Genomic DNA, 27,890 nt, shown 5'->3' on the forward strand with positions numbered 1-27,890 from the left:
TCTTCTTCCCTTCTGCCTCTTGTGTTCTGGGAAAATTTTTCTGAGGTGTGGTGCAGTGTCTGCTTTATAGCAGCACCTTCTATTATCAAAGGATTTGCATTATATTACTAAGCCCCTTTGGCCCAAACTTCATTACCTACCGTTCCAAACCAAACTTCACACAAAGAAGAATAACTACACACACATGCACAAACAATAATAACGGTCCCGGTTGACTCCTGTTCTTCCAAAAGATTTAGAAAATCATTTAGTACAATTATTCCTAATACTCTGCCCATAAGCTCTGAGACAGTTCGGCAAAAACCAGCTACGTTTATTTCACTCAAAGTAATGAATTAAGATGATAAATCTGATGAGACCTGCCTCGCGAAGTTAGCGTTGAACTCACTCAGCCCTTTTCCATCGTTTGGAATTGCGTCTTTGACAAGGGGAACATGTCCTGAGTAGGAGCATGTTATATCTTCCAGTAAGTGAGAATACTTGCAAATGTGGGGTCGAGATGTGCAGGAATCTCATGAGCCCTGTTGCTAAAGAAGTCTGGTAACTGTGGCTGGCTGTTTTTTCTGCTCAGTGTTCTCTGGCTGAGGGGAAGCAAGCTTGCTGTCAGTTAAAGAGCCCCAGATAAGAACAAATCATCCTCAGGCTTCTGTGTGTGAGGATCAGGGTCTCTGTGGCCAGGAGGCTTCCAAATGCCCACTAATGGGTACGGCTGTGTGTTCATCCATTCATTACCCTGGCGTTTACCCCTAGCATACACCCTATTCTAGATGGTAGAGCTACAGAAAGGACTAAAACATGTTCTCTGCCCTCAGGGAGCTTATAGTAGTCATGGAGACAGGCACATGTAATGAGTCCAAATGAAGAGGCAAGTACTGACTGCGTCTGGCAAACTGCTGTGGTGTGTCCTCCCTGCCATCTGCCTTTAATTATCTGGCCAGGGCAGAACTAAGAACTAAAAATAAAAATGCCACTTCTTGAGTGCTGCCCTTGTGCCAGGCACTTTGCACATATTACCTCATTTAATCTTCAGAGCAACGGTATTAGTCAGCTAGGGCTGCCATAACTGGATGGCTTAAATAAGAGTATTTTATTTTTTTTACAGTTTTGGAGGCGGGAAAGCCTAAGATCAAGAATGTTGGCCAATTCATCCTAGTGTAGAGCTCTCTTCTTGGCTTGCAGACAGCAGCCTTCTTGCTGTGTGCTCACCTGGCCTTTCCTTACTGTGTGCTCATGGAGTGAGGGAGGGGGACTTTCTTCCTCTTCCTATAAGGCCACAGTCCTATCTTATTAGGACCCCATCTTTATGACCTCATTTAACCTTAATTACCTCCTAAAGACCATATCTCCCATGCAGTCACATTGGGGATTAGGGCTTCTACATATGAATTTTTCTTTCAAAGGGGAGGGGCACAATTCAGTCCATAGCTGCAAGTCTGTGCCTTAGATGATGATGTTATCCTCATTTTCCAGATGAGGGAACAGAGGCTCAGAGAGGTTAAGCGACTTCCCCAAAGTTACACAGCTAAGAAGTTGCAGAGACGGGATTCTAGGTCTGTCTGCCGAAAGGGCAACTGCTTTCTGCTCTACCCTGTTGCCTCTTGCATTAATGGCACTTACCACACCACTGGGTGGTAAATGTTGAGTCACTATTAGAAGAGTCCGATGTCTGGGATAATTACAGATGGTAACATATTTTTAAGGTAATGAAGCCCTCATCCCTGCAAGTGTTAAGAAGAGGTCAGATACTAAAGAGAGGGCTTTGGAACCTGGGTGGAGGGTTGTAGTGAAGCAATGACTTTGAAAGTGTGCCAGGTTAGGGGGTGGGCTCTGGGACACCCATGCCTGTCCCTCCTGTAATCAGAGCCATTCAATGTCCAGCTATTATGATAACAAAAAGCCAACATTAAGCATCTAGGTGTTTCACAAGCTTCCTGTGTATTTATTCATTTAATCATCACAGCAGTGCTGTGAGGTAGGTACTGTTCTTCGCCCCATTTTACAGGTGGTAAAAAACAGAGGCATGGAGCAGTGAAGACACTTGTTTAAGGTCATGCAGGTAGGGTCAGCGTTAGAGCTGGGATTTGTACCCAGGACGTCTGGCATGCATTTCCTATGCAAGATGCCAACCAGCTTCCCAATTTTATGAGAAATAATGAGTCTCTTTGCAAGAATTCATATGAATGAGGAGTGATCTGGATAAAATTTTTTGAAAATTACTATTATTATGTCCTCTGGAGGTTTCAGGTTGCATTGGCTCAATAATTGTCTTCCAGGTCGGCTTGGTCAAGAAATTCCTGTGACTTTGCCTACCTTCCTAAGTTTAGACCTTGGCCCCTGACTCTCCAGCCCACAACATTTCTACTCACTGAGTCCCCTGGTCCCACCCAGTTTGAGCATCGACTGGGATTAGGGTTCTTTAGACACAGCTGGTGAACCAGTGGGGCATGTGAGCCTCAGCTCAGGAGCCTCCTGGGGAGGACTCTTCCCCAGGGAAGCAGAAGCCATGCATGAGTGATGGGCCTGACCAGTGGGAAAGCCATAGTCATCAGATGGGAGGGGAACAAACACTGTGCAGCACGCTTGTCTTTACTTCAGATTTGTCTCCTGGCCAAAACAACCATGGACTCATGCCTCAGTGTTGTGGAGAGCAGGAGGGACGAACATAAAAAATCAAGAGCACTGGTTCATGCAAAACTCCATGTGACACCTGGGCACTGGCAGTGTGGCTTAAGTATGGCTTTAGCAGAGTTGAGCCTGAATGACAAAAAGTCAGTCATTTAGCTACCTCTATGGATTGAACACCCAGGGTGCTTAGAGTCAAGGCTTGGCTTTCTTCCAAGTAAGGAATATAAATTTTTGTTGGAAAGGGAATATAAAATAGGAGACAAACGTGGTGTTTATCAGGAATTGTCAGTGAAGAAAGGGAATAAGGATACGGTACTCAATAGAGTATGTGTGACCAAAAAGCACCTAAATGTTAGTGAACTACATATAACCCTGTTGTCAGAGATTGTTTCCATATCTTCTGAATAGGGCTATTAATGTCTACCTTGTAGCATTGTTGGGTGGATTAAATAAGAAAATGTATACACATGGACATAAAATGCCTAGTTCAGTGCCTGTCACATAGGGCACTGATAAATGGAAGACCTTATTATTAGTAGTAGTAGTATTGTTACTGTTATTAGCACCCATTAATTATATTGTTCTAAGTAGCAAAGAATATGAATCCAAAGACAGTCTGAATCATGGTTATATTTTCTTTGTCAATACCCACTTTAGGAATTTAGTTTACGAGATCTTCTTATTGAAGATGCTGTGGGTGTTTTTCTGTCTTACTAGCTGGATAGGGAGTTCCCTGAGAGCAGGAATTTCTTTCCATCAGATTTGTAACGTGCTATCGAAGAGAATGTCTTCCCAGCTCTAAAGGAGAGTCTACGTTCAGACGTGGGGCTACGTGAAAGCTGGCTACAAGTCTCTGCCACCGGACTTTAGGTCTCCCGGAGGACATAGATTGCATTAGCATCCTCTTTTTATTACTGGTTAGTGACTTGGTAATACTGTTGGGCTGCACTGAAGTGAGAAGGCAGCGAAGGGATGGGAAGAGATAAGAAACCTCATTGTAGTTGAAATCCTATGAAATATCAAAACCCACTTTATCCTCCAATATTTTGCAGCTAGCAAATATCCCCAGGCACTACACTAAGATGTTTGCCTTCGTTTTTAAGCCCCGGTACATTTTAGAACCTATGGAATCCATGTGCTTCCAATTGATTTATATTTAACACATCAAAATGTTGTTTTGTAAGAGATTTGATATCCAAAAAGCTTGCTGAGCTGCTTTTATGAACATTTCAAAGCTTTTTCCTTTGAAGGGATTGAAACCTGGGTGGCACTCGCTGTTGTTTCTGGCCTCAGAATGCCAGAGGGTTCTGGAATAGTAGTGTCCTGGGATGGCCTGTCCCATGCAGAGTGACTGGTGATCTGGAGGAGGCGGGAGACTGGAGTTGTGGATCATTATGGATGGGGTAGGTTCTTTGTGAATGATGGCCAGACAGACATCTGAAGTCCCAACTATCACCTGTGAAAACCTTGTTCAGGTCTAGCTTGGTGTGGAGTGGGAGGTGCCTGTCAGAAGAGTGAAAGAATGACAAGGCATGAGCATCTCTCATAGTGGAACAAACATTAGGTACAAAGCACCTGAGCCAGTGTCCTGAATGCATATGCCCAGCAGTGAAGTCGCTGGGCGGAAGGCATTAAAGAGTTATGGGCGTTTTGAGAAAGTAGAGTGTGTATTAGCTACCTGCAATGATTAAAAAAAGAATTCAACACTATGCAGGCCAAACACAATACGGCAGTGGGCCCAGTTCACCATACACATCTCCAGCTTACAGTATCTTGGTTTAGTTTACCCCTCAAATTTATCCACGAGGAAACTAAGGCCTGAGAACTGTGATGTGACTGGTTAAAAGGTTCCCAGCAAGTCAATGGCAGGAAGAGACTTGAACTTGAAGCTTTTTGAGTGTAAGCACTTCAAGTCTGGTGCTTTTTGTCATTACACTATGCTGCCTCCTTAGGTTGAATCTGATCCATAGGAAAATAAGAGACACATCTGAAAGCCGTGGAGGAAATCTTAGGAGTCATCACGATGGCCAGTGCTGGTGGTTTTGTGGGGAGAAGACTGACAGGCTGTCAGAGGAGGAGTGTGTGGGAAAGTGACCTGGGTGTCAGAATTGAGGAAATGAAAAATAGGTCAAACTCATCAGAAGTTGGGGGTAGTCCGGGGAAGCTGGGCCTTGAGTCACTTCCAGACTGAAGGTGACAAAACTCAAGAGAGCATTGAGGTAAGACATGAAGAGAGAGAGTGATGGCAGCAAGCACCCCTCTGAAGTGTTCCGGAAGGGGGTCTGAGACGAACGTCTAATGGACAGTCACTTATGATTGCTATTGGAGTGAGCACTTTAAAAGCATACCTAGAAATCCGTAAGCTAAGATCTGGAGGAGAGGATATTCGCATTCATCTGGAGGCTCTGATTTTGTTTTCAAATCTTTATTTTATATTGGAGTATCGTTGATTAGCAGTGTTGTGTTAGTTTCAGGTGTACAGCAAAGTGATTCAGTTATACAGTACATGTATCTTCTTTTTCTTTTCTTTTTCTAAAAATTCACCCTTTTATTATTTAAAACAAAAAATTAAAAAAACATTTTGGCTGTGCCATGTGGTGTGCAGGATCTTAGTTCCCCGACCAGGGATCGAAACCATGGCCCCTGCAGAAGTGCAGAGTCTTAACTATTGGGCCACCAGGAAAGTCCTGTGTCTGTTCTTTTTCAAATTGTTATCCCATTTAAGTTATTTCAGAATATTGAGCAGAGTTCCCTGTATATTTTAGGTCCTTGTTGGTTTGAGGCTTTGATTTTGAGCAGTGTGATGTGCACATATGCACACGTGTGTGTGGGCGTGCACACACACAGGCTTCTGTGTTTCTAGAACTGTAAGTTACACATTACAGTATGCCTAAGATCAGATATTTGACAAGAAAATGAATTACACTGTACAAGTATCTGATGTCACCTCCATATATATATCTCAAATGTGACAGACAGCTTCTCCTGCAGAAAATTGTACCATCCACCGGCATAATGGTCCTCATTTAATTGCTGTCTAATTTTTACATGCAGTTAGAATTTGATATTATGTGCACCTGTGAGGCTCCATTTCGGGACCTCTGTTTTCCTTATCAACTGTGTGATATAATTTTGGGAGTTGACACCATTCAATAACACCCCATTCCCCACTAAATAATCAACTTTCAGCTAGATTTAAGGAACCCATAAAGTGGATTAATTCAGGGACATAGTCAATTTATACATATTGGGGTAGTATGTTCAAATCTCTGCCCACAAATTTAGGTTTCTGTAGTGCAACTTTCTTTTTGACTCCTCCTACCCCTCAGATGGCAAAATATTGTTTTATTCAAAGATACCTCCCTCTTTTCCCTGGGTCATGAACACTGGGGAGCCCTCTGGTCCTCCGTGTCATATACAGGACAGGCCACACCTTTGATATCCCTCCACCTGTGCCCTTAAGCTCTAATGGCTTTTTCTGATACTTTCATGCTTCATTTGAGGACTTGGAAATCATTCTGCTCCTTCCAGGCCATGATCAGGCTCAGAAATTTCTTTTCCTCTCCATTCCCCAAGCTTCTGGTCAGGAAGCAGGTTGCAAAGGCCCTCTCAACTGGATTCAAGGCACACTTATAATGTCAATGTTTCCCTGTCTCTTCCTTTGTCACAGTGAAGGGTCTTTTCTAGTCAGAGGAAATATGAAGTATTTCTCTCTTCAGTAAACATATTGACTTTACCCTCTGTCCTCTCTAGCACACTCAGAACCTAAGCTTTTGGACACCAAAGCTGAAAGGTTTTTCCCTGCTTTTTTTTGGTGACCTCTCCCTGAAGAAATGAACCTAGAACTGCTAAACCAATGGAGCTGGGGAAAGACTGGTGGTCACTGGGGTAGAGACTGCACTACCAATAGAAAACTGATTTCCAGTAGTGTTATCCTGATCTAAAATCTAAGTGATCTAAAATATTGCGATCGGAGCCGGTCGCGGTCTCGGGACAAGGAGCGCGTGCGGAAGCGCTCCAAGTCCCGGGAAAGTAAAGGGAACCGGCGGCGGGAGTCGCGGTCCCGCTCGCGCTCCACCAGCACGGCCGTGTCTCGGCGCGAGCGGGACCGGGAGCGCGCCTCGTCCCCACCCGACCGCATCGACATCTTCGGGCGCACGGTGAGCAAGAGCAGCAGCCTGGACGAGAAGCAGAAGCGGGAGGAGGAGGAGAAGAAAGCGGAGTTCGAGCGGCAGTGAAAAATTCGGCAGCAGGAAATAGAAGAAAAACTCATCGAGGAAGAAACAGCACGAAGAGTGGAAGAATTGGTGGCAAAAAGGGTAGAGGAAGAATTGGAGAAAAGGAAGGATGAAATTGAGCGAGAAGTTCTCCGAAGGGTGCAGGAAGCCAAGCGCATCATGGAAAAGCAGTTGCTCGAAGAACTCGAGCGACAGAGACAAGCTGAGCTTGCAGCACAAAAAGCCAGAGAGCAGAAAGAACGTGCAAAACGTGAGGAGCTAGAGCGAATACTAGAAGAGAATAACCGAAAAATTGCAGAAGCACAAGCCAGACTGGCTGAAGAACAGTTGAGAATTGTTAAGGAACAAAGAACGATTCATGAGGAAAGGATGAAACTAGAACAAGAGCCACAACGTCAACAAACAGAAGAACAAAAAATTATCCTGGGCAAGGGGAAGTCCAGGCCAAAACTGTCCTTCTCATTAAAAACCCAGGATTGAATTGCAGACTCGGAACTTTTTACAAAGAAAAATGGGAAAACTTTGTATGGTAGCTTCATGTTGAAGTGGTGTTTTGTTTTGTTTTTGTTTTTTTAATTTGGAAAATCTGGAAAGTTCGCTTGTTCTAATAGGGACTGTGCTCTGCAGTTCCTCCGCCTCCTCCCCTTTGACGTCCATTAAGTCAAACCCTTATCAGATCCTTGTTCTCTTCTAAGAAGCGATATATTTTTCACCCGTTGGATTCTGTATCCATGATCTGAAGAAGAGCAGATCACTTTGTAAACTATGGATGGTCTGATAAGGTTTTTACTGACCCACTGACTTCAGAGTTATACTCTGTTTACTGCATCATAATGCTGGTTTTGCTGACTTTTTGTTTTTTTATATATTTATGAAAAAAGAAAAAGTTGGTAATTGCATTGGAAGCGCCCAGGGTGTCCCTGGACCTTTGTGGTGTATTGTTAACCAGTGTCCTCGTGATACTGTTACTCTCGATGTTCCTGACACAAGTAAGGAAACAGTTGGTCAGCTCTGATACAAAATATATATACAGTTCAGTATTGTCTCTGTTCAACTTGTTTTTATTTCATTGACAAAATCAAACCAGCATTCCCCATGTGTAAATAAATGATTTTGCTGAAAAAAAAAATACTGTGATCAGCAGCAGTGGTATTTATTCTTTGTTACCTAAATACTCCTCTTGGCCCATTATGTGTACTTTGAGTTTTACTGCTCAAGGACCATGATGAAACTTTTTTAGAGCTGGTCACACCATCCCTACTCCCAGGAGCTGCTGGAATTTCGGAGTGTGGCATCAGGGGCAGTCGGTGGCCTGGGCACTAGGAAAAGCAGCCCATTGGGCAATTGAATGATGCCAGATCTTCCTCACTTCTCCTCCCACTTTAGTATCTAGTGCACTCATCGCCCTGTGTAAAGATGTTGTTTAGTGAATTCCTTTCTGAAAGGACTAAGCTACCCTATACCTATCCTGTAGAAGCAGTGTGTGTACTTCTTGGCTTGCTTGAGATTTCTAGTTGGAAATCCAGATATCGTTGTGCATCTTTTCAAACCTTAACACTTCTAATTGCAAAGTGTGTGTGTGCGCGTGTGTGTGTATTTTCAGGAAACCAGTAAGTACTCAGATTATGGCTAGGAGCAACAGACAGGAGCAGATGCTTGGAGGGTTAAAATAAGAGGCTTGGCTTTCTTTGCAGTGAGATAGAGGCTTGCTGGACAGGGGAGAAAAGAAGCTGCAAATGTTCATTCAAGCTCATTGCCGCCTCCTCGCTCTCCTCCCCTCCTACGTCCTCGTCCCATGGTGAGAAATAATGATCCTGTTCCACACTTGGAGGATTGGGTAATGGGAAGCATGGTGAGAGGAAATGACTTTCTCAGCTAATTGTCAGCAGAGGTTGAAGGACCCACATGCGATGGCTCCCAGGGTGCTCTTGTGTCGCTCTTCCAAAGCAGACGTTGGCTGCTTAACTCAGCTGGGCAGAGCCTTGTGCTAATGAGACCAAGCTTGTAGGTTTCTTCTCATTTGGGCCAGGTCGCTTTACTCTGCTGCTGGCTACAGACTGAACTCAGGCCATACCTTTTAACCCTAAACATAGTCCTAGCCTCAGGCTGAGGCCCTAACCTTAATTGTAGGCTGAACTCTAACCCTTGTCACAGGTTGAGTCCCTAACCCTGGTCAGCTAGCTCAGACACATGTATTACGGGTCATAAAAAAGGACCGGGAACGGAGTTAAGGCTGTTGCAGTGTATCTCCATCACTTCTACTAAAAGAGAAAAAAAAAGTGCTTACTTTGTTAATAGGACAAGGGTGACCTGTTTTCATGATAACAAATGCTATATACATGCTCTTATCCTAGAAGCCGCAGGGCTGACGTGGCGGTATGAGAACTATTGTCCTTAGATCTGAGGATAGGAACAAGGATGAAAGTGTAAGGTCTCTGCAGATGTATCTGGTATTCTTTTTATTTGTTAAAGAGACTAAACACCAAATTTTGTCTAGTTTGTCTCGCTCCATTTTCTTATGTTTAAGACTCCAAGGCTTCGAGGTGGGGGGAGTCAAGGAAGGGAGGGAATATGGGGATATGTATATAAAAACAGATGATTGAACCTGGTGTACCCCCCCGCAAAAAAAAAAAAAAAGACTCCAAGGCCAATGATCATGAGAGCTGCTTGTGAAAATGGTACCTGGTGTTAAAAGCTGCATAAGTCCCCTACATACGCACCTTCAAGTTGTGAACTTTCAAAGATGCGAACGTGTGTTCGTTGTCACATGCGTGCATCCTCTACAAGTAGTTGTGCTTTTGTGTACTTTACTGTACAGTGCTGTATAGGGTACAGTAGTATAGCATCTTTATTTCAAGGCCAGGATGCCTGGAAGCATGCATAAAAGCAGCACTGATGAGAAAAACGCAGCGGCCCGGACAAAGGAGGAAGAGAGACGAGGGAGAAGTAACTGAAGAACCAGAGAGATTCATGGTACAGGAAATGGCAAGGGGATTTTCTTTATTGGTGGAGGCACTGTTAGTTTTTGAGGCACAGGGCTCAAAGGTGAAATGGTACACAAAGGTTGTAGCAGCCCTTCAGAGTACAATACAGTGGTACTGTGTCATCTATGATGAAAAAAAGAGAGCTACTGCCCAGATATCACTGGATTGTTTTCTCAAGAGGGTAGATAGAATTGAATCCAGCGAGGAACTAGAACCTGTGCCATCAACATCAGGTGTGAGTGAAATTGCAGCTTGCCCTCTGTCTCCTATTGCTGACAGTCCTTCAGCTCTACAATCTCCCACCTCCTCTCCCTCCTCCAGTCAGTGGCTCTTTTTGCCTCTTCACTCGATACCAGCCCCTGTATGCCAGCTGTTGTACTGTACTACTGTACTTTTCAAGGTACTGTACTGTAAAATTAAAAATGTTTATTTTTGTGTTTGTTTTTATGTATTATTTGTGTGAAAAGTATTATAAACCTATTACAGTACAATACTATGTAGCTGATTGTGTTGGGTACCCAGGCTAACTTTGTTGGACTTAAGAACAAGTTGGACTTACAAACATGCTCTCAGGATGGAATGTGTTCATATGTAGGGGACTCATTTTATCTACCCCACTGGTGTGCCAAAGCAAAGGAGACCTGTGACATTGGAACCACCCCTTTGGGTTTTGACATTGGTAGCCCCTGTTTAATTGCAGATCTTACTTGGGAAACTTCCAAAGTATATAGATGCTGAGAAATTAAAATGCATTTGGGAAAGGAGTTCCATCCTGAGTAACCAAAATAAACAGTTTCAGAATTTAAAGCAGTGCAACAGTTGGTGGGCAAAGTAAATGAGAGGTGTAACTAGAAACTGGACAAAGAAGACTTAAAATGAAGTAGAATCTCACTTAATAGTTAAATATTTACTTCAAGTTCACACTCTTACTTCAAACATTTGTACAAGTATAGGGAGAGGCTAACTTTCGATAATACTCAAAGGGCAGTCATGTTAAAAGCAGGCAAAGGGGAGAGTGACTCTCCACTTCTAACCAATAGTCGAGGCCTAGGTAATTAATTGAGGTTTGCTAGAAGGTAGAGGATTTCACATATGCTGCCCAGAGACAAACTTTTGGCCTGCTTGAGATGTTTCCTTGGAAGTTTAGGTATCATAGCACAGATTTTCAAATCTTAACAATTCTGATTATAAGGAGACTCCTATCTAGTAGGGAAGCATAAGATTCAAATTGTGGGAAAAGATGGTGGAATGGCAAAAGGCTGTCCTCTGTACCTCTAATCTCTTCCTCCTTTCTCAATTTTTAATCCACCTCAGATAAACTGACTCCTTAACATATAAACAAAACAAAAAGTGTCCTTTAATCCCATATTCCCCTTTCCAGCCAACATGTCTCAAAGAATAGGGTAAACTATCTCTACTTCCTCACCTACATTTACTATTAAATTTCAACTTTATTATAGAGTATAATTTACATATAATAAGATGCATACTTTTTAAGTGTACATTAATGTTTTGACAAATTTATGCATGACTTGTGTAGCCATAACCACCATCATGGTATATAGAACATTTTTATCACCTCAAAAGTCAGTCCACCTTCCTCGCCCCAGGCAATGACTTATCTGCTTTTTGTCACTGTAATCTCTTCTAGAGTTTCATACCAGTTGAGTCAATGGAGTATAGCAGGTACCTTTTTACATCTGACTCTGGATAAGTATAATATTTTTGAGATTCAACCATGTTATGGCGTGTATCAGTAGATTGTTAGCTGTAGGTGGTTTTCTTTTTTTTTAATGGATGCCTTTTATCAGGTTGAGGAATTTTCCTTATTTACCAACTTTGCTAAGAGTTTTTTTTTTTTTTTTTTTAAGGTCAGGAATGGATGGTGGATTTTGTCAAGTGTGTTTTCTGCACCTTTTGATATGATCATATGTTTTGACTTTTTTAGTCTGGTGACTTATTTTTTCAAATATTAAATCAACCTTGTAATACTAGGATAAACCCCACTTGGTCATGATATATTCTCTTTTAAATGAGGTCGGATTTGGGTGGTTAGATTTGGTTAAGAATGTACCTTTTCATGAGGGGTATTGGTCTGTAGTTCTTCTGTAATATCTTTGCTGTGCTTTGGTAATAGGAATGTTGGCCTCATAGAATGAGTTGGGAAGTATTCCTTTCTCTTCAACTTTATAAAAAAGTTTGTATTGAATTGGTATTATTTATTCTTTAAATGTTTTCTAGAATTCTCCAGTGAAACCATCTGGGCCTGGAGTTTTCTTACTGGGAAGGTTTTGAACTAAACATTCAATTCTTTTAATAGATATGAGTCTATTCAGGTTATTTATCCTTCAGTGAGCTTTGGTAGTTTCTGTCTTGGAAGGATTTTGTCAATTTCACCTAAGTTGTCACCGTTATTAACAAAAGTTCTTCATAGTATTCTCTTAATAGCCTTTTAATATTTGTAGAATCTATGGTGATGTCACTACTCTCATTCCTTATATTGTTAATTTGTTTCTTTTTTTCCTGGTCAGCCTGACTTTAGGTTTATCATTTTTATTGGTCCTTTCAAAGACACAATTCTTGGTTTCATTGATTTTTCTTTTTCTGTTTCCTATTTCATAGATCTACATTCTGTTTTTTATTTCCTTTATTCTCCTTATTTTGGATTACATTTGCCCTTTTTTTTATAGTTTTATACGTAGAAGACCTTTTTTCCTCTCAAATATATGCATTTAATGCTATAAAACCCCTCCTAACTACTGTATTAGTTACACCCTACAAATTTTCATATGCTGTGTTTTCATTTTCATTCAATTCAAAGCAGTGTTTTTGTGTGTGTGTGTGTCGGGGGGAGCTGCACTGGGTCTTCATTGCTGTGCATGGGCTTTCTCTAGTTGTGACGAGTGGGGGCTATTCTTTGTTGCGGTGCGTGGGCTTCTCATTACGGTGACTTCTCTTGTTGTGGAGCACAGGCTCTAGGCATGCGGGCTTCAGTTGTTGCAGCATGCAGGCTCAGTAGTGTTGGCACACGGGCTTAGTTGCTCCATGGCACGTGGGATCTTTACGGACCAGGGATCGAACCCATGTCACCTGCATTGGCAGGCAGATTCTTAACCACTACACCACCAGGGAAGTCCTCAAAGCAGTTCTTAATTTCCCTTTTGCTTCCTTGTTTAATCCATTGGTCATTTATAAGTATATGTTGTTTAGCTTAAAGATAGTTGTGATTTCCCAGAGGTCCTTTTGTCAATGAATTTTAACAATTCCATTCTGGTAGAAAAAATAAACATGCCTTGTGTGACTTTAGAATCATTTTAAATTTGATACTTGTGTTATGGCCTAGAATATCATGTTAGTAAATGTTCCATGTGCACTTGAAAAAAAAATATTCTTCTGATGTTAGGTAGTGTTCTCTCTATATTGATTGTGTTATTCAGCTCTTTTCTGTCCTTACTGATATTCTGTCTGGTAGTTCTGTCAGTTGCTGAGAGGGAGATGCTACAGTTCTCAACTATAATTGAGGGTTTTTAAAATTTCTCCTTTAGCTCTGTCAGTTTTTGCTTCATGTATTTTACAGCTTTGTTGCTAAGTGCATAGGTGTTTAAGACTGTTATACCCTGTTAAACTGACCTACTTATCATTATGAAATGACTTTCTTTTCCCCTTCTTCGTAAACAGACCTTATTTCCTGCCCTGCGTGAGCTCTAAGTATTGTTCCCTCTAATTCTTTATTAGTGTGTTTTTTTTTTCTTCCAGGATTGAGAAGTTTCCTCATGTGAGTATGCTAATCTGTAGTCAATTGAATATTCAAGGAGGACTCTTTATAGGTCTCCAGAGTTCTCTCTGTGAAGTTCTCTGCTATCCAGAAACGTGCCCAACAAACTCTAACCTCCTAACCGCTCTAGACTTCTAGCCGCATCTTATCAACTCAGAAATTCTGTTAAGTTAGGTCTGGGTTTCCCCTCCCTGTGCTGTGGCCTAGAAACTCTTTCTAGGTAGTAAGCTGGGGCAATGCTAGGAGTAGGGCTCACCTCATTTGTTTCCCGTAGTTCAAGGATCACTGTCATTTGTTGCTTGGGTGCCCGGTGTCTGAAAACCATTGGTTCATATATTTTGTTCCTTTTTTTTTGGTTGGTTGTTTCCGTCAGAGGGTATGTTCCGTTCCTGTTATTCCATCTTAGCCAGAAGTGAAAGTCTCAGCAATACTTACTTTTAAATACATTCAACTTTGGATTCGACACTCATGACACTGAAACTGCCCTTGTAGGAGAAAGCAACAACATTTTATTGACAAATTCAAGGGATGATTTCTAATCCTTTAATATGACCTCTTGGCAGCATTTGACTCTGTTAGACCGGGACTTTGAACTTGAAATACTCTCTACCTTTGACTTTTGTGAAATTACACACCTTTCCGGTTTTTATTCATTCTTGCTGGCATCCCTTCTCAGTGTATTTCATGAGCTCATCTTCTTCTACTTGTCTCTTTACTATCAATATTTAGAAAAATAATAACAAATATGAACTGAACCTTTCCTGGATGCCAGATGCAGTGTTAAGTGATACAAGGAACTCACACTCAACATACCTCAAACCAAAATCATCTTTTCTCACTTCTCACTCTGACTCATAATTTCCTACTTTTCTGTGTTTCTTATCTGAGTAAATGACTTCCAGTAGTCCCAGCTGGAGACCTAAGACTAATCCTTGGTTTTCCCCTCTCCTTCACCATTTTTCTTTGTTCAGGCTGCTATAACAAAATACCATAGACTGGGTGGCTTATAAACAACAGAAATTGATTTCTTACAGTTCTGGAGACTGAGAAGTCCAAAATCAAGGTGCTGGCAGATTCAGTGTCTGGTGAGAGCCCACTTCCTTGTTCATAGACGGCCATCTTTTCACTGTAACTTCACGTGGTGGAAGAGGGAAGGAGTTTTTTTTTTATAAGGGCATTGTAAAATATAATGGGGTTTCTTTTATAAGAGCACTAATCCCATTCATGAGGGCTCCTAAAAGCCCAACCTCCAAATATCATCACACTGTGGATGAGGTTTCAAACTACAAGCTTTGGGGGGCACATAAATATTCAGTCTGTAGCATTCTGCTCCCAGCACCCCCCCCCCCATTCGTGTTCTTCTCATATACAAAATACATTCATTCCATCTCAATAGCCCTGACAGTCATAACTTGTTCCAGCATCAACTTAAAAGCCTAAAGTCGAAAGTCTCAGCTAAATATCACCTAAATCAGATATGAACGGGACTCAAGATATGTTGATCCTGAGGCAAATTGCTCTCCAGTTCAAACAAGTTACTTGGTTCTAAAGTACAATGGTAGGACAGTTGTAGGACATACGTTGCCATTACAAAAGGGAGAAATAAGAAAGAAGTGACAGATTCTGAGCGAGTCCAACACTCACGGCTATCATAGCACTCGTCATACTTTAATTACAGTTACCTATTTAGTGGTTTGCCCTCTAGCTTGACTGTGAACTCCTTGAAAGCATGGGCTCTTTCTTGCTCATCATTGTATCCTCAACAGTCAGCATGATCTCTAGTTCATAGCACATTTTAAGGACAGATGAATGAATGGTAAATTTGACCTACATTTTAAGAGTAGGTAATACCTTAAATGGGTCCCAGAACTTGCTTGCCCTCAGATTCTGTTCTCTTTTCCTATGGGAGGTATGGAGAAGGGAGAGAATAATTCTCTATGGAGTCATCGGGGAGGCTTCATGGGGAGGCTTCACAGGGAAGTGAAATTCAAGCTAGATTTTGAAAAACAGATAGGACTTTTGACGGGTGATTATGGAGAAGGTCATTTTCAAAACCAGGGAGCAGTATGAGCAAAGGCATAGAGAAAAACCTGATTGTTCGTGGACTGTTGGAGGGAAAAGCTAATGGTTTAGTGTCATTAGAAGAAGAGGTTGGTGTAGGGGTGTGTAATAGATGAATCTAGAAAGTTAGAGGTTGGAAACTTCAGATGGCATGCTATGGGGTGTGGAAATTTTTTCCACAGGCTCCAAAGAGTGTTCTGCAGATTTTATCATATGTTAAAGACTTCTTAATGATTTGAAAGGATTAAGTTATCTTGAAAACAGTAAATTTTATTTTTTTTTCTGAGACCGTATATTAAAAACTGTACTATAAGTCAAGGAAGAAAGGATGATTCTCTTTACAAACATCTGTTTTGCAAACAACCTTTCAGGAGCGCATGGATTACTTTAAATGATGTAAATTTGAAATATGTGTTAAATTCAAATGATTTTGAAATGTATGCATTGTTTTGAACTTTTCTTGACATGGCTTCCTTTTTGGCAGAAATAATTGATAGTTAACTATATATTAAATAGACAACTGTCAGCCTGGTACATGATGCCTTGTCCCCACCAAACACCTTCAATTATGGTTGCAATTCTTAGGATCAAGTCCAGTAATGACCATGTCAATCTGTAGTTGTGGCAGGAGAGGGCAGTGTGAGTTAGTGGGATGGGGGTTGGGGGAGAATATGAGTCACTGGACTATGAAACAAGAGAACTGGATTCTAGTCTTGCTCTGACTCTTGCTGACTGTGATTTTGGAGGCATCACTTCACTTTTTTTGTACTTGAGTTTCCCCAATTGCCAAATAAAGATTTAACTCTAACATTATGCACGGCTTTATTTATGTCAACATTACTCAGCCAAGATATCTTTATTTGTTAAGAGAACATACTCTTTCTTATAGCAGTTTATTTCTAGTGAGGTACTCTCATGATTGCTTGGCCAACATATTTGGTTCTGATTAGTAGAAACAAAACAAAACAAAACCAAATTCCACATTGTACTTAAATGAAAATGACTCAAGTCAGTCCCCAAGTAACAAAGGTTACTGTTCCCATTACTTCTTCCCTTCATCCACTCTGCTGGATGATCTAATCCACTCTTGCAAAAGACTTCTTAAATCTCCATATTTTAGTTTTGGCCTTTCTCCTGAAATTTGGCTCTTAACTTCCAACAGCTTATGGGACTTCTTCACTTAGATATCCTGCAGGTACCACAAATTCAAACTGTCCCAAAGTGAGCTCCTCATCCTTTAAACAACAACAATGATGAAAGAAACAAAAAACAATTGTAGTTCTCTTCTTGTTCCCTAATTCAGAGCGTGGTACAAGAAGTGCAACTTAACATCACCTGCCTCCTTCAGTTCCCCCAACCCTGAAATGTAATCAATTACAGATGCTTGACAACATTCTCACTTCTTTCATCTCCTACTGCCAGTGTCCTCAAATAGGGTTAGTCATCTCTAGTCTGTTGCATGACCCCCTAAATTACTCTCTCCTCTTCTATCTGCACTCCAAACGCCCATCAAAGTCATCTTTCTAAAGCCCAGCTGTCATTGCGTCAGCCTCCTTTTCATAAATGCCTCTGTCTTCATCCTCACTGCTTATGGTAAAAAACCCAAACAACACTACTTGGCACCTGAAGCCCTTCCTAATCCGGCCCCAGCCTACCTTCCCAGGCTTATCTCCCTCTTGCCTCCAGTGTTCTATATTTGAAACATATCCTGTTCTTCCTTGCTCCTATGTCTTTGTGATACATTGCAGGCAGAAGGGAATGCATTTCTCTGCATCTCTGCCTGGTAAAAATCCTTCCTTCCTTTCAGCTTATTTTGTGATTTCTGGTTATGAAATTATTGATGTGATTCCTTGCTAGGCCTTTTACTGCTCTGGTTTATGAGGTTTCCTAGGAGGTGCCCATTGGGGTCTGTCGTTGATGGGCAGGATACTGTAAGAGTTGACAGTCAGGACATGGTCACTCCCCTTTCCCCCCAGAGGTTGCCAGCCTCTAGGGATGCTACTGTATTTCCCTGACGCAAGCATTTGCTCCTGCCTAAATGCTGTTGCCTGACTCACAGTGGTGATAGGGCAGGGGGATGCATAGAAGTTGGATGTCTTATCTGCTATAATCACCTCAGTATCCCCTCTTTAACCCTTTTGTTCGTTTCTCCTTTTCTATACCCCTTCCCAGATTTCATTGACTTCAAGTGTGATACACCCTTCGCATTGCTTCTACATTTTGTGAAAACAGCTTCTGGTGCCTAATTTGTATACCTTCTAGGCTGCCGTTGTCCTCTTTAGTTGGGTTGGTTGGCTGTTGGTTTCTCAAGGATTCCTCAAATTTCAGTCATCTAACAATATCTCCTGATGTTGAGCCCAGCTATTACGCCCAGTTCTTAGCTTTGGTGTAAAAAACTTAAGAGGGGTAAAGGGGTAGAAGGTTTGGAGTTAGGATGTAGGGAAACTACCGTGTGTACTTAGTCTGCCATTTTGAAATCAGAAATCATAGCCATCTTCAGATCCCAGCTCAACTGCAACATTCTCTATGAAATCATCGCCAACTGTTATTACTCTCTTCCTTGCCTATTCTTCCATCATATTCAGAAAGAAGGTGAAAAAAAATCACATAATCATGAGAAATGCTGAGAATATATAATTAACATTTTTCCTAATTAAAAAATAACTATAAAATTAATAGTTGAATAGTCCTTAAAATAGCATATCTACGTACTTACCTACCTATAATCTCTGAAAGACAATTTCATGCTAAAAGGTGAAACACTAGAAGACTTTTTCATTCAGTAAGACGGTAAGAATTAACTTTGTTCTGGAAATTTTAGTGCAATTAGAGAAGAGAAGGAAATAGGAAGTATAAATTTGTAAAGGAGGGGGCAAGATTATTGATATTTTTCTGTGATGTAATCAAATACGTAGAAAACACAAGAGAATCAACTTAAATATGGTAAACATAAGATAATTCAGAACAACATTAATATACAAAACTGACAAACTTCCTTTATGTACAAATAGCCAATTATAATATATAACTGAAAAATCCCATTTTAATTATAACAAAAATGATAATAGACCTAGGGATAAATTTATCAGGAACATGCAAGATCTTTTTGGTGAAAACATAAAACACTGAGAGGAATGGTCTAATTGGAGATTTGAACAAATGGAAAACCCACACCATATTCCTGGGTTGGAACAAACAACTCATCATCCTAAAGATGTGGATTTGACAATTTTAATATGATCTAAATAATGATACCTGTAGGAACTGATGTTTATACAGAAAAACTGCAAGAATAGCATGGGAAAACAAAAAAAAGCTGGCTTTATCAGATATTAGAATCTATTATAAAAGCTTTAGTAATTAAAACTGTAAGATACTAGCACGCGAATAGACAGAAAAATCAGTGTAAGGGTGTAATCCAGAAATAGACCCCAAAACATTAGCACATAATAAATAGGGTATTTCAAATCAGAGACAAAAAGATGTTTTATTGAAAAAAAAAAAAAAACGATGTAAATGGATACAGTGGGTAGACATCTGGGAAGGGTAGGGTTGGAGTCCTACTGCCGTCTATGCCAGTGGAACTCAGCCCCATCATAAGCTGTCAACAGTGATGCCCACTGCCATAAGTGATGTCCACAACCGGAGCCACGATACCCAGACCACACCTACCAGTAACTGCTGTGCCAACTAGCAGCCAAAACTGCTGTTCACCTCTAATCCCACACTCCCTGCCTATCACCGATAGCTATATATTGGCCATTCCCATCACCAGCAGACATACCTACCAGCCATACCTACTGCAAGCAGCCTTGCAAACATCCATTAGTGGCGGCCATACCACTGGTTCCACCTAGTACCAGCCGTATTCAGCACCCTTCCTTGCTACCACCTTCCCCCTACCAGGACCCTTTCACCTTTTGGGCTCCTTTGGTCTACTCATTTCTCTGACTAGGGTGCCTCTACCCTCTTGTCTCTCTCAGCCTCACTCTTCACCCAGGTAATGCCTAGTCACCATTTCTCAGCTTAATCATGGGTGTCTCAGGCTAGGTCAGAACCCCATTTTATTTGCCTTTTATTTCTCCTTCACAGCCTTTCATGTTTCAATCACTTGGTGAATTAATTGCAGCCATTTATTCGGGGTCTATTAGGGTACATTGATACTGTGTTCACCACTGTATCCCTCACGGCCTACCAGTGTTCCAGGCACAGAATCAGTGTTCAAAAAATGTGTTGACTGGCTCATTGACTGGCTGGGTAACTGTTTATTCCTGGGCTAAGTCCTTCAGGGTGCTCTGGTACTGGGGATTAAGTTGCACCTCGAGGTATTTCTTTTCCGAATGTCTCCCCAGCCATTGTTCAAGAACCTGAAATTCCCACCATTCCTTACTCCTCTGTGTTGAGGCTTTGAGGACACCTGTGAAAATGCAAAAATAGTGGCCATTGATTATTACACCAAGGAGGCTTTCGCCTAGATCCCAGGGACCTTTGGGATGAATATTAGGCCAGTCAAGTATTTTGCTAGGGGAGGAAGGGACTTAGGAGAGAAATCCTACAGCATAAACTCTGGGGAGGGTGTGTCAGGGCCGTGACCAGGGAGTAATGCCATAAGCCAGGCTCCACTTACCTTAAGATTTGTGTGCATCATTTTGGTTTCTATATGGGAATTTGTTGGCAAAAATTGGGGCTGTGGAAAAGAAAAATCCGAACACTTTATCAGATGACACTGTGAGATTTATAATTAGATAATAGCGGCTGTCTCGTGAGGGGACTGTCAGTTTGCAAATGATTCTCACCAGATTATGGTGGGATCAATAGGAGCTGAATAATTAAAATTCGATACTACTATGTCTTTCTCAATAACACTGTAGAGAATGATGTATGACAGATTTAACTGAATTTGTCAGACACCGTGGTTACATGCGTAGATCACGGAGGATATTTTTAGAGTTATGTATTTGATTTTTTGATGAGACTTGCAATGGGCCTTTTAACATTGGCGGTTCCTCCCAAGCCCTGTGCTGTTATGCTCTGGGAGTGCTGACAAGGCCTGGGAACACTGATCTGACTTTGTGTCAAATGTCAAAAAGTGTAAACACTAAAGCAGTGTGGAGGAGTTGGCTGCTCAGGGCGGAGACAGTTTATGTGGCGAGGGAAAAAGTCCTGAAAGAAAAAGAAACTCCTGTTACCTAATAATTTTTTTTCTTATAACACATGGTTATCCACTGGAGAGAGAATTCTGGAATAACTCAGGTGACTTGAGTTCTAGTAAGTGTCAGAGTTAGGACTACATCTGTGACCTTCAGAAGTCACTCAGATCCCTCACCTATAGAATGATGGGATGAGGCCATCTGTTGCTTTTTCTGCCTTACAATATTATCAAGAACAAATAAGATAGAAGGTTTTAAAGTGCTTTGTAAACTGTGATCCTCTGTGAACGTGTAATGTGTTATATGTTTGCTAGTATTGCCTCCATTTGTGCATCAATCCATTCATTCTTTTAAATTGAAGTATAGTTGATTTACAATGTGCCAATCTCAGGTGTACAGCAAAGTGACTCATTTATACACACATTCTTTTTTATATTCTATCAATCCATTCATTTTCTTATGCACTTTATCATCCATCCATCCATCCATTAATTCATTGGACTATTACAAAGAGTGAACCATGCCAAGCTCTGTGCGTAGTCTTTGTCTTTGAGGGCTACCACGTCTAGTGGTGAGGGAACAAGCCTGTTGAGTTGTCTTGAACAACATGGGTTTGAACTTCATGGGTCCACATACATGTGAAGTTTTTTCAATAGTAAGTACAGTAATACATGATCCGTGGTTGGTTGAATCTGAGGATGTGGAACCACGGATACAGAGGGCAGACTATGGGATTTGAGTATCTGGGGATTTTGGTATCCACGATGGGTCCTGGAACCAATGCTCCACGGATATCATGACCTAATTTGTGTCCCACAACCAGTACATGATTCCATCATAATACTGCTATCACTTTATGGCACTTAATGGTATAGGTATTGTGAGGAATCATGTACCGCGGTTGTGGGGTGCGAATTAGGTCATGGTGAAGATGTCAAGAAAGGCTTGAAAGAGAAGGTAAACATGCTGTGAAATCAGGGGTGGGGTGGGATGAATTGGGAGATTAGGATAGCCACACATACATTACTAATAAGAAAAAAACATCAAATTGTACACCTTATATATATGCAGTTTATTGTATGTCAATTGTATCTCGATAAAAGTTCTTAAAAAACCCATCTCCTTATAAAAAAAATTTAAAAAAAAACATGCTATGACCTGTGAATTTTGGATAGGTGTTTACCAGGCAAATGGGGGTGCAGGAGAGGGCATTTCAGGTAGAGGCAGCAGCATAAACAGAGGCACAAAAATAGGAAATGTTTGCGTGTGCTCTGGGAACTCCAGATAGTTTGGTGTGTCTGCAGAGGTGAATCTGGAGAAGTACGTGGGGCTGGTTCATGAAGTGCTTTGTACCTTTTAGGTACGAGATCTTCATGCTGAGGGTAGCGGGGAGCCACTTAGGGCCTTTAAGCAAGGGAGTGGTACCAAGAGATTTGTCTTTGCCTTAGAACTCTCTGGCAGCCGTGTGAAGGGTTGACTGGAAGGGCCAGGGCTAGAGGCAGGAAGACCAGTTAGAAGGTTGTTAGGGAGGGATGCTGTGAACCTGAATTACAGGTTTAAACCCTGCATGAGTGAGGACTTGGCAGTCATGCCGGGAGGAGGTTTCTAGACAGACTCCTCTCCTGTGACAACTTCTGAATTTCCCTCCAACTCTTTCAGTCCAGCATTCCCAGTTTCAGGGAATGGTTCTCTCATCCTTCTATTTGTATGAGTCAGAAACCTACCCCTTCCAAACCCTTGATGTCCAATCTTGTTTCAGTTGGTGGGAAAACATAGCATCCACTTTTGATTCATTAAACTGCCTGCAGACGAACCAGTTCCTTTCTTCTGTTGAAGGTGGTGGGGGTTGTGATTTACAGAATCCTATCTTCCTATAGCTTATTTCTCTTTCTTTTATAGGGCAGAGGTGAGCATGTCTCACCTATTTTTAAATTTAGCTGACACATTATCTTTTAAAGACCTATTGGAGTCTCCTCTCTCTGGTTTACTCACTGGTACACTTGGGCACCAAATGCCCTTTGCTCAGTATCTCTTTATTTATTTATTGTGTTTTTCTGGGGTTTTTTTTTTTGTTACTGTTTGATTTTTTTTTAAAACAAATGTTTATGGAACTGACACCTTAAAAAGGTGGAGGGGATAGCTGAGTACATAGTAGGATTTCACACACTCTTCGGGATCATCTGTGCCAAGCCCCCTGGGAGCAGTGCAGTCAGTCATACAAACCTGGATGCAATTCCCTCTTCTGCCTCTCCCAAGCTTTGCAGATTTAAGCAAGTCACAGAACCCTTCAGAACCTAACCTTCTTTATCTGTAACGTAAGCATTATAATAAGTGCTTTGGGAAGATTGAGGGAATGATTGATATGAACAACCTTGAACACAGTGTCTAGCACATGGTAAGAGCTCTATAAATTTTACTACCCTGGATCTCCTTCCTTTCATTTTATTACTGAGGATACTGAGACCAAGAAGTGACCTTCCCAAGGTCACAGAGCTAGATAGAGTCCCCATTAGAACACAAATCTCCTGTTTCCTTGTTCATGTTTGTGGTTATACGTAGGACCCTGCTCTGGTGCATGAGCAGGTAGAGGTGGGGATGGGAAGACTTTGCGTTGCTGGCCTAGGAGATAGGGGCAGAGAAGAGGGCGGGGAGGAGGCCAGTGAAGCCAGCAAAGACAGCCTTCACCTCCCTCCCAATTTTGCTAAGGGCTGCAATTGACACTCTCATCCTAGAGCCTGATATAGTTTCCTTCACCATTCATGATTTCTACTTCTGAGTTCATCTGTCATCAGCATACAGGGCTGGTGGAGACAGGGATGCACCTACTCCCTAGGGGGGCTTCCCAGCAGCAGGTTGCATGATAGGAGGAGTAAGCTGGGAGAAGTGATTAGAATCTGGGAAGTAATTGAGAAGTGACTGGATTTCGAGACAGCTAGAAAAAGACTCGTGGATGAATCTCCTACAATTAGTAGCAGGCAGAACTTAACAGTTGTTTCGGAGTGAACCGCCTTGAGGTCATTCAGATAGTGTTTCCCATATTTCAAATATGATGCCATTAGGAGACTGGAATTTATTTTAAGAGCTATTATTTACAGCTCAAAGCTACAACAAATGGCAATGATGTTGGATGTTTCACGTTTGGGTGCTTGGAGGTTGTTGCTCTCAGACGTTTATTGTCTGTTCTGCTTATAAATATTCCATGCATATTCTGGCACCATGGCTCAGTTCCTATATTTTCCCATATGAGCAGAGTCAGGGTTATGTCAGTAAACACACTAAAAAACACATCTTGTTGTTGACCGGGAGGCTCCGAGGTCTCGGTGGAGTAGGCTCAGCTTAATTCACTTTGTTCACCTACATAATAGACTCTATTGCTAGCTCTTTCTAGCCCCCCTATCCCTTAACTTTTACTGGTGGATTATAAATTACAGTTGATAACTTGCTATGCTTCCTATAGCAAAGTAACACTACTGATTTATAGTCAGTTACACAGGATGTGTCCTTTGAATTGTGTCTCTGCTAGTGGGGCATGGGGTTTCTCTGAATCAATCATACTTTTTTTTTTTTTTTGGTCCTCTTAGTATCCAACCATACATAGCTGTCAGATGGCCAGAGTTAGGTAGGTACCAGGGGACATAGTGAAAACAACTTTGGATCATTTACCTTTGGAGGAATGGTTCGTTCAGATTAACCCCCAGTTGAACTTGTCCTTAAGCCCAAACGGACATTTATGTATATAATCCAGCACCTACCACATTCTACTCAGAGCGCAGCCTTGAGGGAAGTGAGCCAGAGCTGGAAGGTAGAGGGCAAAGGCAGAAGGAAGGGAAGGTCAGAAGCAAGTCCAGGCAAGGGCAATGCACGAATCAGCTGCCACTCTGGGAGGCTCAAGGGCCTCAGGCCCTGCCAGATGGACTGTGCAGGAACAGAATGTGGAGATGGGGGAACACCAGAAACAAGCCTCACCTACTTTACAACTTTTGCTTTCACATCTTCTATAGAATCTACACTTCTGCCTGGAAGGATTTTTAGAAAGAGGCATTTTGGAATATGACAGGTGCGGTGACAGCTGTGATGTTTGTTCTCGCCATCCTTGAAACCATGGGCTACCTTGGAAGTGTTAACCACCTTGAGCGATCTCCTGGTCTCCTTGGTACTCAGGACCTTTGCAGGTGGGGACTACAGTCTGCTCACGTAGCATGCTGTTTAACCTGGAGGTCTGAGTCTGCTGCTGGGCCTCCCGCCTGGGAGATGACCAGTCTTTCACTGGCTGCTGGCTGTGATAATCAGAGGAGGTAAACGGTCTCAAAGGAAAACTCTGTTAAAGGCATTCAACTTTAGTGTCACCACAGATGCCTAGTGCTGCTTTGTAAAGAAGACAGGAAATGCCCTTGGTGTGGGCCAGGGGACATCTGCTAGAGAGCAGTTGCAATGGCAGCCAGCTTAACAAGGCTCTGGTGAAGAATCAGGCAGTCCAAGAGGACTGGGGCTTAGGAGAGCACTGAAACAGGTTTCGCAAGCCACCTGGAGAGCTTGTTGAACATGCGGATGGCAGCCTTCAATGTGGACATTTTGATTCATTCCATCTAGGGTGTGGCCAGGGAATCTGTGCATTTAACAAGAGCCTCAGGTAGATTGTTTGTTTGTTTATATATTTATTTTTAATCTCTTTATTGGAATATAATTGCTTTATACAGTCGTGCCAGTTTTTGGTGTACAACAGTGAATCACCTGTATTTATACATATATCCCCATATCCCCTCCTTCCTGCAAATCCCTCCCATCCTCCCTATCCCATCCCTCTAAGTCATTGCCCATCATCAAGTTGATCTCCCTGTGTTATGCAGCAGTTTCCTACTAGCTATCTGTTTTACATTTGGTAGTGTATATATGTCAATGCTACTCTCTCACTTCGTCCCAGCTTCCTCTTCGCCCCCTGCCCTGTGTCCTCAAGTCTGTTCTCTACAACTGCATCTTCATTCTTGCCCTGTCATTGGGTTCCTCAGTACCTATTTTTAGATTCCATATATATGAGTTAGCATACGGTATTTGTTTTTCTCTTTCTGGCTTGCTTCGCTCTGTATGACAGACTCTAGGTCCATCCACCTCACTACAAATAACTCAATTTCATTCCTTTTTATGGCTGAGTAATATTCCATTGCATATATATATGCCACATCTTTATCCATTCGTCTGTTGATGGGCATTTAGGTTGCTTCCATGTCCTGGCTATTGTAAATAGTGATGCAGTGAACATTGTAGTACATGCTTCTTTTTGGATTATGGTTTTCTCCGGGTATATGCCCAGCAGTGGGATTGCTGGGTCATATGGTAGTTTTCTTTTTAGCTTTTTAAGGAACCTCCATACTGTTTTCCATACTGGCTGTACCAATTTGCATTGCCACCAGCAATGCAGGAGGGTTCCCTTTTCTCTCCACCCTCTCCAGCATTTATTGTTTCTAGATTTTTTGATGATGGCCATTCTAACTGGAGTGAGGTGATACTCAGGTGGTTCTGATGCTACTGGTGTTCAAAACTACTGCAGGATGAATTCATTATTTCAAATTCTTTAAATTGGACTTGGTCCTTTTGAGGTGACTTGAGCTGCGATTTCTACTGGTGTCTGCGATGAGAGGGTCACTTTAGCAGTGGAACATTACAGACAAGTTCAAAATAAGGAGAATGGTTTACCTGTACAGGAGAACACGCAGATTCTAGGAGACCCAGGCATTTACAAGCACTGTTAGACTATTGCTTTGTGTACTAAGAATTAGTTCTCCACGTACGTTTCTAAGTCTTTTCCTTTCTTTGTGGTAAATTCCGTAAGAGCCTCTCCTTATACAGGGCTTGCTTTTCCAAGTTTAGGTTAATATTGAATGGCAGAATAAAAATTCTCTCCTGGTTTTAAAAAAAACTCCACAATTTAGATTGTTTACATTGACTTCCTTCTTTTTTTAAAAAAAAATTTTATTGGAGTATGGTTGCTTTACACTGCTGTGTTAGGCTCCACGCACAACACAATGAATCAGCTATGCACATACAGATACCCCCTGCCTTTTGGACTTCCCTCCCATTTAGGTTGCCACAGTGCATTAGGTAGAGTTCCCTGTGCTATACAGTATGTTCCCATCAGTTGTCTATTTCATACATGGTATCAGTAATGTATATGTGTCAATCCCAGTCTCCCAGTTGACTCTAGCAGAATTACAGATCGTGAAGTGGTGGATGTACAAGGGAGAACAGTAGTTGAATTGTCAAGAAAGATGGACTTTAAGTAAGGGACTTTCGTGCTTCTTGATATAGAGATCTCTACAGTCCTAGCCCCACCCCCATGCCTGGAAAGTTCCATTTTCATCAAGCTCAAAGCATTAAAAGCCAGAAAAGAGGGGAAGGGAGAGAAGGACTGGGAGTGAGAAAATAAGAAATGGAGAAAAATAGTCAAAGGGGTATATAGAGAGCCTGCACAAGCTTCTGAGGTGTTTGGTTTTCTGTGGCTTTGGTGATGTCTTAGGGACTTTGTCAACTTTCTCCAGCACCGACATCCTCTTAGAGTCTAGACACAGGGTGGGGTATGTAGGAAGATTTGGAAACAGAGGAACAGTCAGTCTGATCCCAGCAAATCCTCCACCTCCCGCTCTCCAGCGCATCCCAAAGCTGTCCCCGCATCACCCCGAGTGTAGCACTCCTCATACAGAGTACATGAACCTGCCTTGCTGACTACTTCCTGTGCCTAAACTCGAGGTGCACAGACCCAGTCAGCAATGTGCTATGCCTTTGGGGGAGGGGTGTGATGTAGAGAAGTGTACCTATAATTAGCTGGCAGCCAAATTCTATGAAATTGTGATCCGAGAAGAGGGAAGCCTGATTAAATCAAAACTAGGGAATTTGGATCCTTAAATGATACTAAGGGGGTGGAAGGGACAGGTTGTGGGATGTAGGTGGTTGGGAAGGCACAAACTTCCCTGATTCCTTTTGTCGACGACAAATCAATCAATATAAGAAAGAAATGAGCCAAATTTGAGGATTATAACCTGAGAAGAGCATCCCAGAAAGCCCT

At 41.9% G+C, this 27,890-nt stretch overlaps 1 protein-coding gene and 1 pseudogene across 1 annotated transcript in view; both read left to right on the top strand.

Annotated features, from left to right (window-relative positions):
• Positions 1–7,343, top strand: part of LOC130842178 (arginine and glutamate-rich protein 1-like) — a 216,618-nt pseudogene extending 209,275 nt beyond the window's left edge.
• SMARCA1 (SWI/SNF related, matrix associated, actin dependent regulator of chromatin, subfamily a, member 1) overlaps positions 1–27,890 on the top strand; it is a 531,454-nt gene that overhangs the window by 431,483 nt on the left and 72,081 nt on the right. The gene's annotated exons all lie outside the window — the stretch shown is intronic.

This window comes from Hippopotamus amphibius, chromosome X (assembly GCF_030028045.1).
Source record: "Hippopotamus amphibius kiboko isolate mHipAmp2 chromosome X, mHipAmp2.hap2, whole genome shotgun sequence".
In the NCBI taxonomy this organism is placed as follows: Eukaryota; Metazoa; Chordata; class Mammalia; order Artiodactyla; family Hippopotamidae; genus Hippopotamus; species Hippopotamus amphibius.